The sequence below is a fragment of the Melospiza melodia genome, chromosome 3 (assembly GCF_035770615.1).
Source record: "Melospiza melodia melodia isolate bMelMel2 chromosome 3, bMelMel2.pri, whole genome shotgun sequence".
Classification (NCBI taxonomy): Eukaryota; Metazoa; Chordata; class Aves; order Passeriformes; family Passerellidae; genus Melospiza; species Melospiza melodia.
In genome coordinates, this window is record NC_086196.1 from 97989489 (window position 1) to 98014039 (window position 24551).

Below are 24551 nucleotides of genomic sequence, written 5' to 3' on the forward strand. Positions count from 1 at the left end.
GCAGGAACCACTTGGTATTATCAAGCCAGCCCGACTTGGCACTGGTGCCACCTTGGGTCTGGGAACCATGCTGCGTATCGTGGATTCTAAGGAGCCAGCCGGCCACTCCCAGCCACAGGCCCCCAAACACAAACAACGACGCTTTTCCCTGGAAATCAACACTCGCTTGCCGACTTTTTGATGGCAGATTGCAGGAGCCACTTGGTACTATCAAACCAGCCCAACTTGGCACTGGTGCCACCATGGGTCTGGTCACCATCCTGCCTATCGTAGCTTTTCATGAGCCAGCCGGCCACTCCCAGCCATAGGCCCCCAGACACAAACCTCGGCCCGTTTCCCTGGCAAACAAAAGTAAGCTGCCCCGCTTCTGGATGGCAGATTCCCGGACGCACTTGTTACAATCAAACCAGCCCAACTTGGCACTGGTGCCACCTCTGGTCTGGGAACCATCCTGCGTATCGTGGATTCTAAGGAGCCAGCCGGCCACTCCCAGCCACAGGCCCCCAAACACAAACAACGGCGCTTTTCCCTGGAAAACAAAACTCGCCTGCCAAGTTTTTGATGGCAGATTGCAGGAGCCACTTGGTACTATCAAACCAGCCCAACTTGGCACTGGTGCCGTCATGGGTCTGGTCACCATCCTGCCTATCGTAGCTTTTCACGAGCCAGCCGGTCACTTCCAGGCTTAGGCCCCCAGACACAATCCTCGGACCGTTTCCCTGGCAAACAAAAGTAAGCTGCCCCGCTTCTGGATGGCAGATTGCAGGAACCACTTGGTACTATCAAACCAGCCCAAGTTGGCACTGGTGCCACCATGGGTCTGGGAACCATCCTGTGTATCGTGGATTCTAATTAGCCATCCGTCCACTCCAGGCCATAGGGCCCCAGGCACAAACAACGGCGCTTTTCCCTGGATAACAAACTCGCCTGCCAAATTTTTGATGGCAGATTGCAGGAGCCACTTGGTACTATCAAACCAGCCCAACTTGGCACTGGTGCCACCATGGGTCTGGTCACCATCCTGCCTATCGTAGCTTTTCAGGAGCCAGCCGGTCACTCCCAGCCATAGGCCCCGAGACACAAACCTCGGCCCGTTTCCCTGGCAAACAAAAGTAAGCTGCCCCGCTTCTGGATGGCAGATTGCAGGAGCCACTTGGTACTATCAAACCAGCCCGACTTGGCACTGGTGCCACCACTGGTCTGGGAACCATCCTGCGTATCGTGGATTCTAATTAGCCAGCTGGCCACTCCCAGCCACAGGCACCCAAACACAAACGACGGCGCTTTTCCCTGGAAAACAAAACTCGCCTGACAACTTTTTGATGGCAGATTGCAGGAGCCACTTGGTACTATCAAACCAGCCCAACTTGGCACTGGTGCCACCATGGGTCTGGTCACCATCCTGCCTATCGTAGCTTTTCAGGAGCCAGCGGGTCACTCCCAGCCATAGGCCCCCAGACAAATACCTCGGCCCGTTTCCCTGGAAAACAAAAGTAAGCTGCCCCGCTTCTGGATGGCAGATTGCAGGACGCACTTGGTACTATCAAACCAGCCCGACTTGGCACTGGTGCCACGTCAAGTCTGGGAACCATCCTGCGTATCGTGGATTCTAAGGAGCCAGCCGGCCACTCCCTGCCACAGGCCCCCAAACACAAACAACGGCGCTTTTCCCTGGAAAACAAAACTCGCCTGCCAACTTTTTGATGGCAGATTGCAGGAGCAACTTGGTACTATCAAACCAGCCCAACTTGGCACTGGTGCCACCATGGGTCTGGTCACCATCCTGCCTATCGTAACTTTTCAGGAGCCAGCCGGTCACTCTCAGCCATAGGCCCCCAAACAAAACCCACGGCCCGTTTCCCTGGCAAACAAAAGTAAGCTGCCCCGCTTCTGGATGGCAGATTCCCGGACGCACTTGGTACTATCAAACCAGCCCAACTTGGCACTGGTTCCACCTCTGATCTGGGAACCATGCTGAGTATCGTGGATTCTAAGGAGCCAGCCGGCCACTCCCAGCCACAGGCCCCCAAACACAAACAACGGCGCTTTTCCCTGGAAAACAAAACTCGCCCGCCAAGTTTGTGATGGCAGATTGCAGGAGCCACTTGGTACTATCAAACCAGCCCAACTTGGCACTGGTGCCGTCATGGGTCTGGTCACCATCCTGCCTATCGTAGCTTTTCACGAGCCAGCCGGTCACTCCCAGCCATAGGCCCCCAGACAAAAACCTCGGCCCGTTTCCCTGGAAAACAAAAGTAAGCTGCCCCGCTTCTGGATGGCAGATTGCAGGAACCACTTGGTACTATCAAACCAGCCCAACTTGGCACTGGTGCCACCATGGGTCTCGGAACCATCCTGTGTATCGTGGATTCTAATTAGCCATCCGTCCACTCCAGGCCATAGGGCCCCAGGCACAATCAACAGCGCTTTTCCCTGGAAAACAAAACTCGCCTGCCAACTTTTTGATGGCCGATTGCAGGAACCACTTGGTATTATCTAGCCAGCCCAACTTGGCACTGGTGCCACCATGGGTCTGGTCACCATCCTGCCTATCGTAGCTTTTCAGGAGCCAGCCGGTCACTCCCAGCCATAGGCCCCCAGACACAAACCTCGGACCGTTTCCCTGGCAAACAAAAGTAAGCTGCCCCGCTTCTGGATGGCAGATTGCAGGAACCACTTGTTACTATCAAACCAGCCCAACTTGGCACTGGTGCCACCATGGGTCTGGGAACCATCCTGTGTATCGTGGATTCTAATTAGCCATCCGTCCACTCCAGGCCATAGGGCCCCAGGCACAAACAACGGCGCTTTTCCCTGGAAAACAAAACTCGCCTGCCAACTTTTTGATGGCCGATTGCAGGAACCACTTGGTATTATCAAGCCAGCCCGACTTGGCACTGGTGCCACCTTGGGTCTGGGAACCATGCTGCGTATCATGGATTCTAAGGAGCCAGCCGGCCACTCCCTGCCACAGGCCCCCAAACACAAACAACGGCGCTTTTCCCTGGAAAACAAAACTCGCCTGCCAAGTTTTTGATGGCAGATTGCAGGAGCCACTTGGTACTATCAAACCAGCCCAAGTTGGCACTGGTGCCACCATGGGTCTGGTCACCATCCTGCCTATCGTAGCTTTTCAGGAGCCAGCCAGCCACCCCCAGCCAGAGGCCCCCAGACAAATATTTCGGCCCGTTTCCCTGGCAAACAAAAGTAAGCTGCCCCGCTTCTGCATGGCAGATTGCAGGAGCCACTTTGCACCGTCAAACCAGCCCAACTTGGCACTGGTGCCACCTCAGGTCTGGGAACCATCCTGCGTCTCGTGGGTTCTAATTAGCCATCCGTCCACTCCAGGCCATAGGGCCCCAGGCACAAACAACGGCGCTTTTCCCTGGAAAACAAAACTCGCCTGCCAACTTTTTGATGGCCGATATCAGGAACCACTTGGTATTATCAAGCCAGCCCAACTTGGCACTGGTGCCACCATGGGTCTGGTCACCATCCTGCCTATCGTAGCTTTTCAGGAGCCAGCCGGTCACTCCCAGCCATAGGCCCCCAGACACAAACCTCGGACGGTTTCCCTGGCAAACAAAAGTAAGCTGCCCCGCTTCTGGATGGCAGATTGCAGGAACCACTTGGTACTATCAAACCAGCCCAACTTGGCACTGGTGCCACCATGGGTCTGGGAACCATCCTGTGTATCGTGGATTCTAATTAGCCATCCGTCCACTCCAGGCCATAGGGCCCCAGGCACAAACAACGGCGCTTTTCCCTGGAAAACAAAACTCGCCTGCGAACATTTTGATGGCCGATTGCAGGAACCACTTGGTATTATCAAGCCAGCCCGACTTGGCATTGGTGCCACCTTGGGTCTGGGAACCATGCTGCGTATCGTGGATTCTAAGGAGCCAGCCGGCCACTCCCAGCCACAGGCCCCCAAACACAAACAACGACGCTTTTCCCTGGAAATCAACACTCGCTTGCCGACTTTTTGATGGCAGATTGCAGGAGCCACTTGGTACTATCAAACCAGCCCAACTTGGCACTGGTGCCACCATGGGTCTGGTCACCATCCTGCCTATCGTAGCTTTTCATGAGCCAGCCGGCCACTCCCAGCCATAGGCCCCCAGACACAAACCTCGGCCCGTTTCCCTGGCAAACAAAAGTAAGCTGCCCCGCTTCTGGATGGCAGATTCCCGGACGCACTTGTTACAATCAAACCAGCCCAACTTGGCACTGGTGCCACCTCTGGTCTGGGAACCATGCTGAGTATCGTGGATTCTAAGGAGCCAGCCGGCCACTCCCAGCCACAGGCCCCCAAACACAAACAACGGCGCTTTTCCCTGGAAAACAAAACTCGCCTGACAACTTTTTGATGGCAGATTGCAGGAGCCACTTGGTACTATCAAACCAGCCCAACTTGGCACTGGTGCCGTCATGGGTCTGGTCACCATCCTGCCTATCGTAGCTTTTCACGAGCCAGCCGGTCACTTCCAGGCTTAGGCCCCCAGACACAATCCTCGGACCGTTTCCCTGGCAAACAAAAGTAAGCTGCCCCGCTTCTGGATGGCAGATTGCAGGAACCACTTGGTACTATCAAACCAGCCCAACTTGGCACTGGTGCCACCATGGGTCTGGGAACCATCCTGTGTATCGTGGATTCTAATTAGCCATCCGTCCACTCCAGGCCATAGGGCCCCAGGCACAAACAACGGCGCTTTTCCCTGGATAACAAACTCGCCTGCCAAATTTTTGATGGCAGATTGCAGGAGCCACTTGGTACTATCAAACCAGCCCAACTTGGCACTGGTGCCACCATGGGTCTGGTCACCATCCTGCCTATCGTAGCTTTTCAGGAGCCAGCCGGTCACTCCCAGCCATAGGCCCCGAGACACAAACCTCGGACCGTTTCCCTGGCAAACAAAAGTAAGCTACCCCGCTTCTGGATGGCAGATTGCAGGACGCACTTGGTACTATCAAACCAGCCCAACTTGGCACTGGTGCCACCTCAGGTCTGGGAACCATCCTGCGTATCGTGGATTCTAAGGAGCCAGCCGGCCACTCCCACCCATAGGCCCCCAAACAAAAACAACGGCGCTTTTCCCTGGAAATCAACACTCGCTTCCCGACTTTTTGATGGCAGATTGCAGGAGCCACTTGGTACTATCAAACCAGCCCAACTTGGCACTGGTGCCACCATGGGTCTGGTCACCATTATGCCTCTCGTAGCTTTTCAGGACCTAGCCGGTCACGCACAGCCATAGGCCCCCAGACACAAGCCTTGGCCCGTTTCCCTGGCAAACAAAAGTAAGCTGCCCCGTTTCTGGATGGCAGATTTCAGTAGCAACTTTGCACCATCAAACTGGCCCAACTTGTCACTGGTGCCACTTTAGGTCTGGGAACCATCCTGCGTATCGTGGATTCTAATTAGCCATCCGGCCACTCCAACCCACAGGCCCCCAAACACAAACAACGGCGCTTTTCTCTGGAAAACAAAACTCGCCTACCAACATTTTGATGGCAGATTGCAGGAGCCACTTGGTACTATCAAATCAGCCGAACTTGGCACTGGTGCCACCATGGGTCTGGTCACCATCCTGCCTATCGTACCTTTTCAGGAGCCAGCTGGTCACTCCCAGCCATAGGCCCCCAGACACAAACCTCGGCTCCTTTCCCTGGCAAACAAAAGTAAGCAGCCCTGCTTCTGGATGGCAGATTGCAGGAGCCACTTTGCACCATCAAACTGGCCCGACTTGTCACTGTTGCCACCTCTGGTCTGGGAACCATCCTGCGTATCGTGGATTCTAATTAGCCAGCCGGCCACTCCCAGCCACAGGCCCCCAAACACAAACAACGGCGCTTTTCCCTGGAAAACAAAACTCGCCTGACAACTTTTTGATGGCAGATTGCAGGAGCCACTTGGTACTATCAAACCAGCCCAACTTGGCACTGGTGCCACCATGGGTCTGGTCACCATCCTGCCTATCGTAGCTTTTCAGGAGCCAGCCGGTCACTCCCAGCCATAGGCCCCCAGACACAAACCTCGGACCGTTTCCCTGGCAAACAAAAGTAAGCTGCCCCGCTTCTGGATGGCAGATTGCAGGAACCACTTGTTGCTATCAAACCAGCCCAACTTGGCACTGGTGCCACCATGGGTCTGGGAACCATCCTGTGTATCGTGGATTCTAATTAGCCATCCGTCCACTCCAGGCCATAGGGCCCCAGGCACAAACAACGGCGCTTTTCCCTGGAAAACAAAACTCGCCTGGGAACATTTTGATGGCCGATTGCAGGAACCACTTGGTATTATCAAGCCAGCCCGACTTGGCACTGGTGCCACCTTGGGTCTGGGAACCATGCTGCGTATCGTGGATTCTAAGGAGCCAGCCGGCCACTCCCAGCCACAGGCCCCCAAACACAAACAACGACGCTTTTCCCTGGAAATCAACACTCGCTTGCCGATTTTTGATGGCAGATTGCAGGAGCCACTTGGTACTATCAAACCAGCCCAACTTGGCACTGGTGCCACCATGGGTCTGGTCACCATCATGCCTCTCGTAGCTTTTCAGGACCTAGCCGGTCACTCACAGCCATAGGCCCCCAGACACAAACCTTGGCCCGTTTCCCTGGCAAACAAAATTAAGCTGCCCCGCTTCTGGATGGCAGATTGCAGGAGCCACTTGGTATTATCAAACCAGCCCAACTTGGCACTGGTGCCACCTCTGGTCTGGGAACCATCCTGCGTATCGTGGATTCTAAGGAGCCAGTCGGCCACTCCCAGCCACAGGCCCCCAAACACAAACAACGGCCCGTTTCCGTGGCAAACAAAAGTAAGCTGCCCCGCTTCTGGATGGCAGATTGCAGGAACCACTTGGTACTATCAAACCAGCCCAACTTGGCACTGGTGGCACCTCTTGTCTGGGAACCATGCTGCGTATCGTGGTTTCTAAGGAGCCAGCCGGCCACTCCCAACCACAGGCCCCCAAACACAAACAACGACGCTTTTCCCTGGAAAACAAAACTCGCCTGACAACATTTTGATGGCAGATTGCAGGAGCCACTTGGTACTATCAAACCAGCCCAACTTGGCACTGGTGCCACCATGGGTCTGGTCACCATCCTGCCTATCGAAGCTTTTCAGGAGCCAGCCGGTCACTCACAGCCATAGGCCCCGAGACACAAAGCTCGGCCCGTTTCCCTGGCAAACAAAAGTAAGCTGCCCCGCTTCTGGATGGCAGATTGCAGAAGCCACTTGGTACTATCAAACCAGCCCAACTTGGCACTGGTGCCACCTCTGGTCTGGGAACCATCCTGCGTATCGTAGATTTTAAGGAGCCAGCCGGTTGTCCCAGCCATAGGCCCCCAAACACAAACAACGGTCCGTTTCCCTGGCAAACAAAAGTAAGCTACCCCGATTCTGGATGGCAGATTGCAGGAGCCACTTGGTACTATCAAATCAGCCCAACTTGGCACTGGTGCCACCATGGGTCTGGTAAACATCCTGCCTATCGTAGCTTTTCAGGAGCCAGCCGGCCACTCTCAGCCATATGCCCCCAAAAACAAACCACGGCCCTTTTCTCTGGCAAACAAAACTCAACTGCCCCTCTTCTGGATGGCAAATTTTAGGACGCACTTTGTACTACGAAAACCACCCGACGTGGCACTGGTGCCACCTTGTGTCAGGGAACCATCCTGCATATCGAGCTTTTTAAGGAGCCAGCCGGCCACGCCCAGCCATAAACCCCCAAAAACAAACCACGGACCATTTCTCTTGGAAACAAAAATCCGCTGCCCCGCGTCTGGATGGCAGATTGCAGGAGCCACTTTGCACCATCAAACCAGCCCGACTTGGCACTGGTGCCACCTTGGGTCTGGGAACAATCCTGCATATCGTGGATTCTAAGGAGCCAGCCGGCCACTCCCAGCCACAGGCCCCCAAACAAAAACAACGGCGCTTTTCCCTGGAAAACAAAATTCGCCTGCCAACTTTTTGATGGCAGATTGCAGGAGCCACTTGGTACTATCAAACCAGCCCAACTTGGCACTGGTGCCACCTCTGGTCTGGGAACCATCCTGCCTATCGTAGCTTTTCGGGAGCCAGCCGGTCACTCCCAGCCATAGACCCCCAGACACAAACCTCGGCCCGTTTCCCTGGAAAACAAAAGTAAGCTACCCCGATTCTGGATCGCAGATTGCAGGAGCCACTTGGTACTATCAAATCAGCCCAACTTGGCACTGGTGCCACCATGGGTCTGGTAAACATCCTGCCTATCGTAGCTTTTGAGGAGCCAGCCGGTCACTCCCTGCCATAGGCCCCCAGACACAAACCTCGGCCCGTTTCCCTGGCAAACAAAAGTAAGCTGCCCCGCTTTTGGATGGCAGATTGCAGGAGCCACGTTGCACCATCAAACCAGCCCGACTTGGCACTGGTGCCACCTTGGGTCTGGGAACAAGTTGGGCTGGTTTGAGAGTACCAAGTGGCTCCTGCAATCTTCCATCCAGAAGCGGGACAGCTTACTTTTGTTTCCCAGGGAAACGGGCCGAGGTATTTGTCTGGGGGCCTATGGCTGGGAGTGACCGGCTGGCTACTGAAAAGCTACGATAGGCAGGATGGTTACCAGACTCATGGTGCCACCAGTGCCAAGTCGGGCTGGTTTGATAATACTAAATAGCTCCTGCAATCTGCCATCCAGACGCGGGGCAGCGGATTTTTGTTTGCTGGAGAAATGTTCCGTGGTTTTTTTTGGGGGTATATGACTGGACGTGGCCGGCTGGCTCCTTAAAAAGCTCTATACGCAGGATTGTTCCCTGACCCAAGGTGGCATCAGTGCCAAGTCGGGCTGTTTTCGTAGTACCAAGTGCGTCCTGCAATTTGCCATCCAGAAGCGGGGCAGCCTACTTTTGTTTGCCAGGGAAACGTGCCGAGGTATTTGTCTGGAGGCCTATGGCTGGAAGTGAGCTGCTGGCTCCTAAAAAGCTACGATAGGCAGGATGGTGACCAGACCCATGGTGGCACCAGTGCCAAGTTGGGCTGGTTTGATAGTACCAAGTGGCTCCTGCAATCTGCCATCAAGAAGTTTGCAGGCGAGTTTTGTTTTCCAGGGAAAAGCGCCGTTGTTTTTGTTTAGAGGCCTGTGGCTGGGAGTGGCCGCCTGTCCTCGTAGAATCTACGTTACGCAGCATGGTTCCCAGAGCCAAGGTGGCACCAGGGCCAAGTCGGGCTGGTTTGTAAGTACCAAGTGCATCCTGCAATCTGCCATCCAAAAGCGGGGCAGCTTACTTTTGTTTGCCAGGGAAACGGGCCGAGGTTTGTGTCCAGGGGCCTATGGCAGGGAGTGACCGGCTGGCTCCTGAAAAGCTACGATAGGCAGGATGTTTACCAGACCCATGGTGGCACCAGTGCCAAGTTGGGCTGATTTGATAGTACCAAGTGGCTCCTGCAATCTGCCATCCAGAATTGGGGTAGCTTACTTTTGTTTTCCAGGGAAACGGGCCGAGGTTTGTGTCTGGGGGTCTATGGCTGGGAGTGACCGGCTGGCTCCTGAAAAGCTACGATAGGCAGGATGGTTCCCAGACCAGAGGTGGCACCAGTGCCAAGTTGGGCTGGTTTGATAGTACCAAGTGGCTCCTGCAATCTGCCATCAAAAAGTTGGCAGGCGAATTTTGTTTTCCAGGGAAAAGCGCCGTTGTTTGTGTTTGGGGGCCTGTGGCTGGGAGTGGCCAGCTGGCTCCTTAGAATCCACGATATGCAGGATTGTTCCCAGACCCAAGGTGGCACCAGTGCCAAGTCGGGCTGGTTTGATGGTGCAAAGTGGCTCCTGCAATCTGCCATCCAGACGCGGGGCAGCGGATTTTTGTTTCCAAGAGAAATAGTCCGTGGTTTGTTTTTGGGGGTTTATGGCTGGGCGTGGCCGTCTGGCTCCTTAAAAAGCTCGATATGCAGGATGGTTCCCTGACACAAGGTGGCACCAGGGCCACGTCGGGCGGTGTTCGTAGTACTAAGGGCGTCCTAAAATTTGCCATCCAGAAGAGGGGCAGTTGAGTTTTGTTTGCCAGAGAAAAGGGCCGTGGTTTGTTTTTGGGGGCATATGGCTGAGAGTGGCCGGCTGGCCCCTGAAAATCCACGATAGGCAGGATGGTTCCCAGACCTGAGGTGGCACCAGTGCCAAGTCGGGCTGGTTTGATAGTACTAAGCAGCTCCTGCAATCTGCCATGCAGAAGCGGGGCAGGTTACTTTTGTTTGCCAGGGAAACGGGCCGAGGTTTGTGTCTAGGGGCCTCTGGCTGGGGGTGGCTGGCTGGCTCCTGAAAAGCTACGATAGGCAGGATGGTGACCAGACCCATGGTGGCACCAGTGCCAAGTTGGGCTGGTTTGATAGTACCAAGTGGCTCCTGCAATCTGCCATCAAAAAGTTGGCAGGCGAGTTGTGTTTTCCAGGGAAAAGCGCCGTTGTTTGTGTTTGGGGGCCTGTGGCTGGGAGTGGCCGGCTGGCTCCTTAGAACCCACGATACGCAGGATGGTTCCCAGACCTGAGGTGGCACCAGTGCCAAGTTGGGCTGGTTTGATGGTGCAAAGTGGCTCCTGCAATCTGCCATGCAGAAGCGGGGCAGCTTACTTTTGTTTGCCAGGGAAACGGGCCGAAATATTTGTCTGGGGGCCTCTGGATTGGGGTGGCTGGCTGGCTCCTGAAAAGCTACGATAGGCAGGATGGTGACCAGACCCATGGTGGCACCAGTGCCAAGTTGGGCTGGTTTGATAGTACCAAGTGGCTCCTGCAATCTGCCATCAAAAGTTTGGCAGGCGAGTTTTGTTTTCCAGGGAAAAGCACCGTTGTGCGTGTTTTGGGGCCTGCGGCTGGGAGTGGCCAGCTGGCTCCTTAGAATCCACGATACGCAGGATGGTTCCCAGATGCAAGGTGGCACCAGTGCCAAGTCGGGCTGGTTTGTTAGTACCAAGTGGTTCCTGCAATCTGCCATCCAGAAGCGGGGCAGCTGAATTTTGTTTGCCAGAGAAAAAGGCTGTTGTTTGTGTTTCGGGGCCTGTGGCTGGCAGTGGCCGGCTGGCTCCTGAAAATCCATGATACGCAGCATGGTTCCCAGACCCAAGGTGGCATCAGTGCCAAGTAGGGCTGGTTTCATAGTACCCAGTGGCTCCTGCAATCTGCCATCCAGAAGAGGGGCAGTTGAGTTTTGTTTTCCAGAGAAAAGGGCCGTGGTTTGTGTTTGGGGCCTATGGCTGAGAGTGACCGGCTGGCCCCTGAAAATCCACGATAGGAAGGATGGTTCCCAGATCCAAGGTGGCAGCAGTGCCATGTTGTTCTGGTGTGATAGTCCCAAGTGGCTCCTGCAATCTGCCATCCAGAAGCGGGGCAGCTGAGTTTTGTTTGCCAGAGAAAAAGGCTTTGGTTTGTATTTGGGGGCCTGTGGCTGGGAGTGTTCGGCTGGCTCCTGACAACCCACAATACGCAGGATGGTTCCCAGACCCAAGGTGGCACCAGTGCCAAGTCGGGCTGTTTTTATAGTACCAAGTGCGTCCTGCAATTTGCCATCCAGAAGAGGGGCAGTTGAGTTTTGTTTGCCAGAGAATAGCGCCGTTGTTTGTGTTTGGGGGCTTGTTGCTGGTAGTGGCCGACTGGCTCCTTAGAATCTGTGTTACGCAGCATGGTTCCCAGACCCAAGGTGGCACCAGTGCCAAGTTGGGCTGGTTTGATAGTACCAAGTGGCTCCTGCAATCTGCCATCCAGAAGCGGGGCAGCTTACTTTTGTTTGCCAGGGAAACGGGCCGAGGTTTGTGACTGGGGACCTATGGCTGGGAGTGACCGGCTGGCTCCTGAAAATCTACAATAGGCAGGATGGTTACCAGACCCATGGTGGCACCAGTGCCAAGTTGGGCTGGTTTGATAGTACCAAGTGGCTCCGGCAATCTGCCATCAAAAAGTTGGCAGGCGAGTTTTGTTTTCCAGGGAAAAGCGCCATTGTTTGTATTTGGGGGCCTGTGGCTGGGAGTGGCCGGGTGGCTCCTTTGAACCCACGATACGCAGGATGGTTCCCAGACCCAAGGTGGCACCAGTGCCAAGTCGGGCTGGTTTGATACTACCAAGTGCGTCCTGCAATCTGCCATCCAGAAGCGGGGCAGCTTACTTTTGTTTGCCAGGGAAACGGGCCGTGGGTTTTGATTGGGGGCATATAGCTGAGAGTGGCCGGCTGGCTCCTGAAAATCCACGCTAGGCAGCATGGTTCCCAGATGCAAGGTGGCACCAGTGCCAAGTCGGGCTGGTTTGATGGTGCAAAGTGTCTCCTGCAATCTGCCATCCAGAAGCGGGGCAGCTGATTTTTGTTTGCCAGAGAAAAATTCCGTGGATTGTTTTTGGGGGCATATTGCTGGGAGTGGCCGGCTGGCTCCTTAAAATGCTCGATACGCATGATGGTTCCCAGGCCCAAGGTGTCACCACTACCAAGTCGGCCTGCGGTTTTAGTATCAAGTTCATCCTGCAATTTGCCATCCAGAAGAGGGGCAGTTGAGTTTTGTTTGCCAGAGAAACGGGCCGAGGTTTCTGTTTGGGGACATATGGCTGAGAGTGGCCGGCTGGCCCCTGAATATCCACGATACACAGCATGGTTCCCAGATCCAAGGTGGCACCAGTGCCAAGTCGGGCTGGTTTGATAGTACCAAGTGTCTCCTGCAATCTGCCATCCAGAAGCAGGGCAGCTTACTTTTGTTTGCCAGAGAAATAGGCCTAGGTTTTTGTTTGGGGGCCTGTGGCTAGGAGTGGCAGGCTGGCTCCTAAGAATCCACGATACGCAGGATGTTTCCCAGACCCAAGGTGGCACCAGTGCCAAGTCGGGCTGGTTTGACAGTACCAAGTGGCTCCTGCAAACTCCATCAAAAAGTTGGCAGGCGTGTTTTGTTTTCCAGGGAACAGCGCCGTTGATTTTGTTTGGGGGCCTGTGGCTGGGAGTGGCCGGCTGGCTCCTTAGAATCCACGATACGCAGGATGGTTCCCAGACCCAAGGTGGCACCAGTGCCAAGTCGGGCTGGTTTGATTACACCAAGTGGCTCCTGCAATCTGCCATCCAGAAGTGAGGCAGCTAAGTTTTGTTTGCGAGAAAAAAGGGCCGTGGTTTTTGTTGGGGGCCTGTGGCTGGGAGTAGCCGGCTGGCTCCTTAAAATCCACGATAGGCAGGATGGTTCCCAGACCCAAGGTGGCACCAGTGCCAAGTCGGGCTGGTTTGATAGTACCAAGTGGCTCCTGCAATCTGCCATCCAGAAGCGGGGCAGCTGAGTTTTGTTTGCCAGAGAAAAAGGCTGTGGTTTGTGTTTGGGGGCCTGTGGCTGGCAGTGGCCGGCTGGCTCCTGAAAATCCACGATACGCAGCATGGTTCCCAGACCCAAGGTGGCACCAGTGCCAAGTGGGGCTCGTTTGACAGTGTCAAGTGCCTCCTGCAATCTCCCATCCAGAAGCGGGGCGGCTGAGTTTTTTTTGCCAGGGAAACGGACCTTTGTTTTTGATTGGGCTCTGTGGCCGAGAGTGGTCGGCTGTCTCCTGACAATCCACAATACGCAGGATGGTTCCCAGACCCAAGGTGGCACCAGTGCCAAGTCGGGCTGGTTTGATAGTACCAAGTGTCTCCTGCAATCTGCCATCCAGAAGCGGGGCAGCTGAGTTTTGTTTGCCAGAGAAAAGGGCCGTGGGTTGTGTTTGGGGGCATATGGCTGGGAGTGGCCACCTGGCTCCTTAAAATGCACGATACGCCGCATGGTAACCAGACGCAAGGTGGCACCAGTGCCAAGTCAGGCTGTTTTTGTAGTACCCAGTGGCTCCTGCAATTTGCCATCCAGAAGCGGGGCAGTTGAATTTTGTTTGCTAGAGAAAAGGGCTGTGGTTTGTGTTTGGGGGCCTATGGCTGAGAGTGGCCGGCTGGCCCCTGAAAATCAACGATAGGCAGGATGGTTCCCAGATCCAAGGTGGCACCAGTGCCAAGTAAGGCTGGTTGTATGGTTCAAAGTGACTCCTGCAATCTGCCATCCAGAAGCGGGACAGCTGAGTTTTTTTTGCCAGAGAAAAGGTCCATGGTTTCTTTTTGGGGCATACGGCATGGAATTGCCGGCTGGCTCCTTAAAATGCTCGATACGCAGGATGGTTCCCAGAGCCAAGGTGGCACCACTGCCAAGTCGGGCTCTTTTTGTAGTACCAAGTGCGTCCTGCAATTTGCCATCCAGAAGAGGGGCAGTTGAGTTTTGTTTGCCAGAGAAAAGGGCCGAGGTTTGTGTTTGGGGGCATATGGCTGGGAATGACCGGCTGGCCCCTGAAAATCCACGATACGCCGGATGGTTCCCAGATCCAAGGTGGTACCATTACCAAGTCGGGCTGGTTTGATAGTCCCAAGTGGCTCCTGCAAACTGCCATCCAGAAGCGGGGCAGCTGAGTTTTGTTTGCCAGGGAAATGGGCCGTTGTTTGTGTTTGGGTGCCTGTGGCTGGGAGTGTTCGGCTGGTTCCTGAATATGTACGATACGCAGGATTGTTCCCAGATCCAAGGTGGCAGCAGTGCCATGTTGTGCTGGTGTGATAGTCCCAAGTGGCTCCTGCAATCTGCCATCCAGAAGTGGGGCAGCTGATTTTTGTTTGCCAGAGAAAAGGTCCGTGGTTTGTTTTTGGGGGCATATGGCTGAGAGTGGCCGGCTGGCCCCTGAAAATCCACGATACACAGGATGGTTCCCAGATCCAAGGTGGCACCTGTGCCAAGTCGGGCTGATTTGATAGTACTAAGTAGCTCCTGCAATCTGCCATGCAGAAGCGGGGCAGCTTACTTTTGTTTGCCAGGGAAACGGGCCGAGGTTTGTGTTTGGGGGCCTATGGCTGAGAGTGACCGGCTGGCTCCTGAAAATCCATGATACGCAGCATGGTTCCCAGACCCAAGGTGGCACCAGGGCCAAGTGGGGCTGGTTTCACAGTGTCAAGTGCCTCCTGCAATCTCCCATCCAGAAGCGGGGCAGCTGAGTTTTGTTTGCCTGTGAAACGGGCCGTTGTTTTTAATTGGGGTCTGTGGCCGAGAGTGTTCGGCTGGCTCCTGACAACCCACAATACGCAGGATGGTTCCCAGACCCAAGGTGGCACCAGTGCCAAGTCGGGCTGTTTTTATAGTACCAAGTGCGTCCTGCAATTTGCCATCCAGAAGAGGGGAAGTTGAGTTTTGTTTGCCAGAGAATAGCGCCGTTGTTTGTGTTTGGGGGCTTGTGGCTGGGAGTGGCCGACTGGCTCCTTAGAATCTGTGTTACGCAGCATGGTTCCCAGACCCAAGGTGGCACCAGTGCCAAGTTGGGCTGGTTTGATAGTACCAAGTGGCTCCTGCAATCTGCCATCCAGAAGCGGGGCAGCTTACTTTTGTTTGCCAGGGAAACGGGCCGAGGTTTGTGACTGGGGACCTATGGCTGGGAGTGACCGGCTGGCTCCTGAAAAGCTACAATAGGCAGGATGGTGACCAGACCCATGGTGGCAGCAGTGCCAAGTTGGGCTGATTTGATAGTACCAAGTGGCTCCTGCAATCTGCCATCAAAAAGTTGGCAGGCGAGTTTTGTTTTCCAGGGAAAAGCGCCATTGTTTGTATTTGGGGGCCTGTGGCTGGGAGTGGCCGGGTGGCTCCTTTGAACCCACGATACGCAGGATGGTTCCCAGACCCAAGGTGGCACCAGTGCCAAGTCGGGCTGGTTTGATACTACCAAGTGCGTCCTGCAATCTGCCATCCAGAAGCGGGGCAGCTTAATTTTGTTTGCCAGGGAAACGGGCCGTGGGTTTTGTTTGGGGGCATATAGCTGAGAGTGGCCGGCTGGCTCCTGAAAATCCACGCTAGGCAGCATGGTTCCCAGATGCAAGGTGGCACCAGTGCCAAGTCGGGCTGGTTTGATGGTGCAAAGTGGCTCCTGCAATCTGCCATCCAGAAGTGGGGCAGCTGATTTTTGTTTGCCAGAGAAAAATTCCGTGGATTGTTTTTGGGGGCATATTGCTGGGAGTGGCCGGCTGGCTCCTTAAAATGCTCGATACGCATGATGGTTCCCAGGCCTAAGGTGTCACCACTACCAAGTCGGCCTGCGGTTTTAGTATCAAGTTCATCCTGCAATTTGCCATCCAGAAGAGGGGCAGTTGAGTTTTGTTTGCCAGAGAAACGGGCCGAGGTTTCTGTTTGGGGACATATGGCTGAGAGTGGCCAGCTGGCCCCTGAATATCCACGATACACAGCATGGTTCCCAGATCCAAGGTGGCACCAGTGCCAAGTCGGGCTGGTTTGATAGTACCAAGTGTCTCCTGCAATCTGCCATCCAGAAGCAGGGCAGCTTACTTTTGTTTGCCAGAGAAATAGGCCTAGGTTTTTGTTTGGGGGCCTGTGGCTAGGAGTGGCCGGCTGGCTCCTAAGAATCCACGATACGCAGGATGTTTCCCAGACCCAAGGTGGCACCAGTGCCAAGTCGGGCTGGTTTGATAGTACCAAGTGGCTCCTGCAAACTCCATCAAAAAGTTGGCAGGCGTGTTTTGTTTTCCAGGGAACAGCGCCGTTGATTTTGTTTGGGGGCCTGTGGCTGGGAGTGGCCGGCTGGCTCCTTAGAATCCACGATACGCAGGATGGTTCCCAGACCCAAGGTGGCACCAGTGCCAAGTCGGGCTGGTTTGATTACACCAAGTGGCTCCTGCAATCTGCCATCCAGAAGTGAGGCAGCTAAGTTTTGTTTGCGAGAAAAAAGGGCCGTGGTTTTTGTTGGGGGCCTGTGGCTGGGAGTAGCCGGCTGGCTCCTTACAATCCACGATAGGCAGGATGGTTCCCAGACCCAAGGTGGCACCAGTGCCAAGTCGGGCTGGTTTGATAGTACCAAGTGGCTCCTGCAATCTGCCATCCAGAAGCGGGGCAGCTGAGTTTTGTTTGCCAGAGGAAAAGGCTGTGGTTTGTGTTTGGGGGCCTGTGGCTGGCAGTGGCCGGCTGGCTCCTGAAAATCCACGATACGCAGCATGGTTCCCAGACCCAAGGTGGCACCAGTGCCAAGTGGGGCTCGTTTGACAGTGTCAAGTGCCTCCTGCAATCTCCCATCCAGAAGCGGGGCAGCTGAGTTTTTTTTGCCAGGGAAACGGACCTTTGTTTTTGATTGGGCTCTGTGGCCGAGAGTGGTCGGCTGTCTCCGGACAATCCACAATACGCAGGATGGTTCCCAGACCCAAGGTGGCACCAGTGCCAAGTCGGGCTGGTTTGATAGTACCAAGTGTCTCCTGCAATCTGCCATCCTGAAGCGGGGCAGCTGAGTTTTGTTTGCCAGAGAAAAGGGCCGTGGGTTGTGTTTGGGGGCATATGGCTGGGAGTGGCCACCTGGCCCCTGAAAATCAACGATAGGCAGGATGGTTCCCAGATCCAAGGTGGCACCAGTGCCAAGTAAGGCTGGTTGTATGGTTCAAAGTGACTCCTGCAATCTGCCATCCAGAAGCGGGACAGCTGAGTTTTTTTTGCCAGAGAAAATGTCCATGGTCTCTTTTTGGGGCATACGGCTGGGAATTGCCGGCTGGCTCCTTAAAATGCTCGATACGCAGGATGGTTCCCAGAGCCAAGGTGGCACCACTGCCAAGTCGGGCTCTTTTTGTAGTACCAAGTGCGTCCTGCAATTTGCCATCCAGAAGAGGGGCAGTTGAGTTTTGTTTGCCAGAGGAAAGGGCCGAGGTTTGTGTTTGGGGGCATATGGCTGGGAATGACCGGCTGGCCCCTGAAAATCCACGATAGGAAGGATGGTTCCCAGATCCAAGGTGGTACCATTACCAAGTCGGGCTGGTTTGATAGTCCCAAGTGGCTCCTGCAAACTGCCATCCAGAAGCGGGGCAGCTGAGTTTTGTTTGCCAGAGAAAAGGGCCGTTGTTGGTGTTTGGGGGCCTGTGGCTGGGAGTGTTCGGCTGGTTCCTGAATATGTACGATACGCAGGATTGTTCCCAGATCCAAGGTGGCAGCAGTGCCATGTTGTGCTGGTGTGATAGTCCCAAGTGGCTCCTGCAATCTGCCATCCAGAAGTGGGGCAGCTGAGTTTTGTTTGCCAGAGAAAAGGTCCGTGGTTTGTTTTTGGGGGCATATGGCTGAGAGTGGCCGGCTGGCCCCTGAAAATCCACGATACACAGGATGGTTCCCAGATCCAAGGTGGCACCTGTGCCAAGTCGGGCTGATTTGATAGTACTAAGTAGCTCCTGCAATCTGCCATGCAGAAGCGGGGCAGCTTACTTTTGTTTGCCAGGGAAACGGGCCGAGGTTTGTGTTTGGGGGCCTATGGCTGAGAGTGACCGGCTGGCTCCTGAAAAGCTACAATAGGCAGGATGGTGACCAGACCCATGGTGGCACCAGTGCCAAGTTCGGCTGGTTTGATAGTACCAAGTGGTTCCTGCAATCTGCCATCCAGAAGCAGGGCAGCTGAGTTTTGTTTGCCAGAGAAAAGGGCCTTGGTTTGTGTTTGGGGGCATATGGCTGGGTGTGGCCAGCTGGCTCCTTAAAATGCACGATATGCAACATGGCTCCCAGACCCAAGGTGGCACCAGTGCCAAGTTGGGCTGGTTTGATAGTACCAAGTGGCTCCTGCAATCTTCCATGATCACGTGGAGAAATACTTTCTGGTTTCAGCCTCATGCTCTTTCTTCTCTCCCTCAACTTCTCTATCACCTCTCATCTGGTTCACATGCGCTGTCTTCAAGGTCCACAGGCTACTTTTCACAGAATCTTCTGGCCTGATGAAGTAAGAATGATGAATAGAACAGAGCTGGGATCTATTTTCCAGTTTGGATAAAATGCATTCTGCACACAAATCCAAGGAGAACGGGCTGCCCCGATGCCCAGAAAATCTTTCACTCCTGCTAGTGTTCTACGTCAACCGCAACTTAGTCTGAAAGAAAAGCTTTTTCTCTGAGAGCATCTGAGAGGTTTGCATGAAGCACTGATATCTGACATATGCAATTTTGAATAGGAGAGGAAAAAGAAAATGGCAAGGAGTTTTTAATTTTAGTGGTTTCAATTTTAATTTCCGTGCACTTTTTCAAAACTTGTCAGCTCAAATGCCCATCAACATCTTTTAGTCATCTGTAAGTCAGTATTCATATAAAATGTGCTTCAAATCCAAAGAATTTCAAATTTGCACTCCAAGCTTCTATGCCTAGATTTATGATTTCCTACACATATTAGATGAAAGGAAGGCCTTTTTTACTGTGGGAGTGCTGGAACACTGGAACAGGTTGCCCAGAGAAGTTGTGGGTGTCCCATCCCTGAAAGTATTCAAGGTCACCTTGGACGGGGCTTGGAGCAGCAACAAAGGAGAAGCTTGATGGTAGAGAAACAAAGTTGGACTATAGAAGAAACTCGGATTGAAGTATAGGATCAAGTTTTCTCTCAGCTCTTGGGGTAAATTCAAAGTTGTACAAAATGACATTTATCTGTGCTATTCACTACTGTAACAGAAAGTTTCATGAAAACTGTACAGAAGATAGTAAATTTTAAAAGAGATAAGAATTACAGCATAAAATCCATGGGATAGGTTACAACATGAGACACTCTCTAAGAGAAAATCTCTGTGTTTCAGCACTTCATCGGGGTAAGATTTCATGAAGTGCCAAAGAAGGCGGCAAAATATCATTCGGGACATTATTTACTGGAATTCAGCCTGGCCATTAGTAGGAACTGCCTTTGAACATATCATGTAGATATACCACACACGCTTTCCCTTCACTGAAAAATTACTGTTTACAACAAATAAGCAATTGACGATCAAAATTGATTGAAAGCATCTTAAACATGTCAAGTATTTCATTGTAGATGATCTGTGATCCAAATGCTTCTTCCACCTTCGAGAGGGACAGAAGAATTCTTCCATATCATGATGGTTTAAAATTGTATCAACCAATGTTTTCTGCTGAAAAGATATCATCTATTTTTTTCTATTTTTGGAAGAAAATATTCCTAGACATACAACAGGTGAGAACTAAGTAATTTTAAAGAAACAAATGAAATGAAAATATTCTGTAAATAGAATGAAATGAAAAGCTGTGTTTTAAATAGGAGCTAAATATTAAACAGAATTTTTGTACCAGGCATTTGAATTACTGCACCAGCTCTTTTGCCCATCAAGAGAGGCATTTAGCATTTCAGTCTTTTCCAAGGTGTTCATGATCTGCTATGCTGATCTCTGTGTGTGCCTAGGTGTGTGTGGAGGGGGGGGCATATGAAGGGGAGTGTGTATGTTTGCTTTACAATTGTTGTGGCAGATTCATGCCTCAGCTCCACATTTTGTTTTAAAAAGGTCACACCGAGTGGATATGAAGTTTACTATCAACAAGAGATCGATTCCCAAATCATCCATTTGACTCTCCCTTATAAATCATGTGCTTTGTTGCATATTTTATCAAATATACTTTCAAGCCAGATGGAGGAAGGAGGATGTGGGAATCCCTCCACCATCTTGCAACTTTTATGTAAGTAGGTTTTCAAGAAAATCATCATTTCTCTTTTAAATATGTCTGGAACAGGCATGATGGTAGTGTCAACCTGTTGGAGTTTTTGTTGCTGGAAGAAGTTGTACAAAAGGATTGGTTTTTACATTGACCAGTTACTGAATCAAGCGCAGGAATACATTGGAAATTTAGCTGGGGGTTCCTTTTCCCAGCAGACTACTTCTAGAACGAGCTTGTACACTGAAGCTGACTCTTTTGCTCTCTTTTTGTTTCTTTCCTATTTTCTTGGCTTCTTTGCCACTATCTAGACAATTTTGGAACTTTGTTCCCAACTAAAATGGTTTCAATAGTCTGATTGTGATCATACATTTTTACAAGGAATTTTTAAAATCTTTCCTCGAGTCCAGAAAGTCAAGGACTTAGATCTTTTTCTTCCCTTATCAATATTGCCATGAAATTGATAAATAAAGACCAACTCTTTATTTTTGTTTTTAACCCACGTAGATAATTCCCATCCATTAATCCATTTTGTGGACCAATAGCTGCCATTCTGATGGAAGCTGTCACTTCTTAACAATAGGCATTCTGTGACTATGTTGACAGCACTTTGGGTGAAGATCCTAACTGGTCTTAGATATACATAGGGAGAAATTTGCTCAGCCAGTGTCAGTCTTAAGCATGCGTATCAGAAGATCTTTCTAGAGCTGGGAATTTTCCCATGAAAGGGATTCAGTTAGGGAAGAGACACTTGTGCCAGAGTTTTACATTCTTCTTGAACACTGCTTAAGGAACTTAGATGCCATGTCCATTTGGATCTCTGTCTGCACAGAACTTTGTCATGCCAGTGCTTTGAAATGCATCTTGAAGAGAATTCACTAGCACAGAATGAAAGAGAGTGGAAGGGGTTGGTGGGGCTAACCAGGCCCAACCCCCCTGCCTAAACCAGGATACCTAGAGCCTCTTGCCCAGGATTCTATCTGGGTGTACTTTTAATGTCTTCAAAGATCCAGGCTCCACAATCTTTCTGGGCAGTCTGTGCCGTGGTTCAGTCACCCTGACAGTAAAGAAACATTTACTGATGTTCAAAGGCAATCTCCTGTATTTCAGTGTGTGCCCACTGCCTCTTGTCTTTACCCTCAGCATCACTGAAAAGACACTGATTCCCTCCCCTTTGCACTATTGCTTCCATATGTATGTGTGATGCCATGTAGAGGTATGTCAAAAACCTCCCTGAAGCCCAGGCAGATAATATTCCCTTCATCTACCAGTCAAGTTGATTCATCAGAGGAGTTTAAAGTGATGTTCAGCATGAAATTCCCCTGAAAAATCATGCTAACTACATTATTTGGTCATCTGTCATGTGCCTGGCAAGGATTTCCAGGAAGAGCTGCTTCATCAACTTCCTGGGGATAAAAAAGAGGCTGGCTGGTTTGTACTATGGCGAGTCCTCTTAATTGCCTTTTTTGAAGATGGGTGTCATATGCTAACATCCACTCTTTAGCCTCTCTTGTCGTCTACATCTTAGCAAAACGCTTTTCCACTATGTCTGGCTAGGAAAAACTGTGCCAGCACAGAAAACATCTCCCATCGTGTTCTAGAAGTTGCACGGATGTCTGCCAAGTGTTTGGCAGGAAGAAAAGAAAAGTTGTCCAAAACAGCTTCCAATCGAATGTTCCTGTGATTGGAAAAGTCAGGAGAGTGCAAAGGTACTGTTTTCTATCAGTTGGCAAGGTGCGCACACAATCCCAGTGTTGTACAGCTTGCTTCTTCACCTTCCCGAAGCTGCCGCTCTCGCCGGCTGCCGGAGCCCAAGAAGCGGCTTCTTCGCGCAAAGACGATTGTGCCGCTCACAGTGCTCTCCTTAGCGCGGCTTCTGCCGAAAGACGCCCGGCAGCGGCTCTTACCTCCGGAGAGCACCCTACCTTCGTCTTTAGCTCCTCTTCTCATCTACACCTCGGCAAAAAGCTTCTCCACTATGTCTGGCTAGGAAAAACTGTGCCAGCACAGAAAACATCTCCCATCGTGTTCTAGAAGTTGCACGGATGTCTGCCAAGTGTTTGGCAGGAAGAAAAGAAAAGTTGTCCAAAACAGCTTCCAATCGAATGTTCCTGTGATTGGAAAAGTCAGGAGAGTGCAAAGGTACTGTTTTCTATCAGTTGGCAAGGTGCGCACACAATCCCAGTGTTGTACAGCTTGCTTCTTCACCTTCCCGAAGCTGCCGCTCTCGCCGGCTGCCGGAGCCCAAGAAGCGGCTTCTTCGCGCAAAGACGATTGTGCCGCTCACAGTGCTCTCCTTAGCGCGGCTTCTGCCGAAAGACGCCCGGCAGCGGCTCTTACCTCCGGAGAGCATCCTACCTTCGTCTTTCGCGTCTTTTGTAGTCTACATCTTAGCAAAACGCTTTTCCACTATGTCTGGCTAGGAAAAACTGTGCCAGCACAGAAAACATCTCCCATCGTGTTCTAGAAGTTGCACGGATGTCTGCCAAGTGTTTGGCAGGAAGAAAAGAAAAGTTGTCCAAAACAGCTTCCAATCGAATGTTCCTGTGATTGGAAAAGTCAGGAGAGTGCAAAGGTACTGTTTTCTATCAGTTGGCAAGGTGCGCACACAATCCCAGTGTTGTACAGCTTGCTTCTTCACCTTCCCGAAGCTGCCGCTCTCGCCGGCTGCCGGAGCCCAAGAAGCGGCTTCTTCGCGCAAAGACGATTGTGCCGCTCACAGGGCTCTCCTTAGCGCGGCTTCTGCCGAAAGACGCCCGGCAGCGGCTCTTACCTCCGGAGAGCATCCTACCTTCGTCTTTAGCTCCTCTTCTCATCTACACCTAGGCAAAAAGCTTCTCCACTATGTCTGGCTAGGAAAAACTGTGCCAGCACAGAAAACATCTCCCATCGTGTTCTAGAAGTTGCACGGATGTCTGCCAAGTGTTTGGCAGGAAGAAAAGAAAAGTTGTCCAAAACAGCTTCCAATCGAATGTTCCTGTGATTGGAAAAGTCAGGAGAGTGCAAAGATACTGTTTTCTATCAGTTGGCAAGGTGCGCACACAATCCCAGTGTTGTACAGCTTGCTTCTTCACCTTCCCGAAGCTGCCGCTCTCGCCGGCTGCCGGAGCCGAAGAAGCGGCTTCTTCGCGCAAAGACGATTGTGCCGCTCACAGTGCTCTCCTTAGCGCGGCTTCTGCCGAAAGACGCCCGGCAGCGGCTCTTACCTCCGGAGAGCATCCTACCTTCGTCTTTCGCGTCTTTTGTAGTCTACATCTTAGCAAAACGCTTTTCCACTATGTCTGGCTAGGAAAAACTGTGCCAGCACAGAAAACATCTCCCATCGTGTTCTAGAAGTTGCACGGATGTCTGCCAAGTGTTTGGCAGGAAGAAAAGAAAAGTTGTCCAAAACAGCTTCCAATCGAATGTTCCTGTGATTGGAAAAGTCAGGAGAGTGCAAAGGTACTGTTTTCTATCAGTTGGCAAGGTGCGCACACAATCCCAGTGTTGTACAGCTTGCTTCTTCACCTTCCCGAAGCTGCCGCTCTCGCCGGCTGCCGGAGCCCAAGAAGCGGCTTCTTCGCGCAAAGACGATTGTGCCGCTCACAGTGCTCTCCTTAGCGCGGCTTCTGCCGAAAGACGCCCGGCAGCGGCTCTTACCTCCGGAGAGCATCCTACCTTCGTCTTTCGCGTCTTTTGTAGTCTACATCTTAGCAAAACGCTTTTCCACTATGTCTGGCTAGGAAAAACTGTGCCAGCACAGAAAACATCTCCCATCGTGTTCTAGAAGTTGCACGGATGTCTGCCAAGTGTTTGGCAGGAAGAAAAGAAAAGTTGTCCAAAACAGCTTCCAATCGAATGTTCCTGTGATTGGAAAAGTCAGGAGAGTGCAAAGATACTGTTTTCTATCAGTTGGCAAGGTGCGCACACAATCCCAGTGTTGTACAGCTTGCTTCTTCACCTTCCCGAAGCTGCCGCTCTCGCCGGCTGCCGGAGCCCAAGAAGCGGCTTCTTCGCGCAAAGACGATTGTGCCGCTCACAGGGCTCTCCTTAGCGCGGCTTCTGCCGAAAGACGCCCGGCAGCGGCTCTTACCTCCGGAGAGCATCCTACCTTCGTCTTTCGCGTCTTTT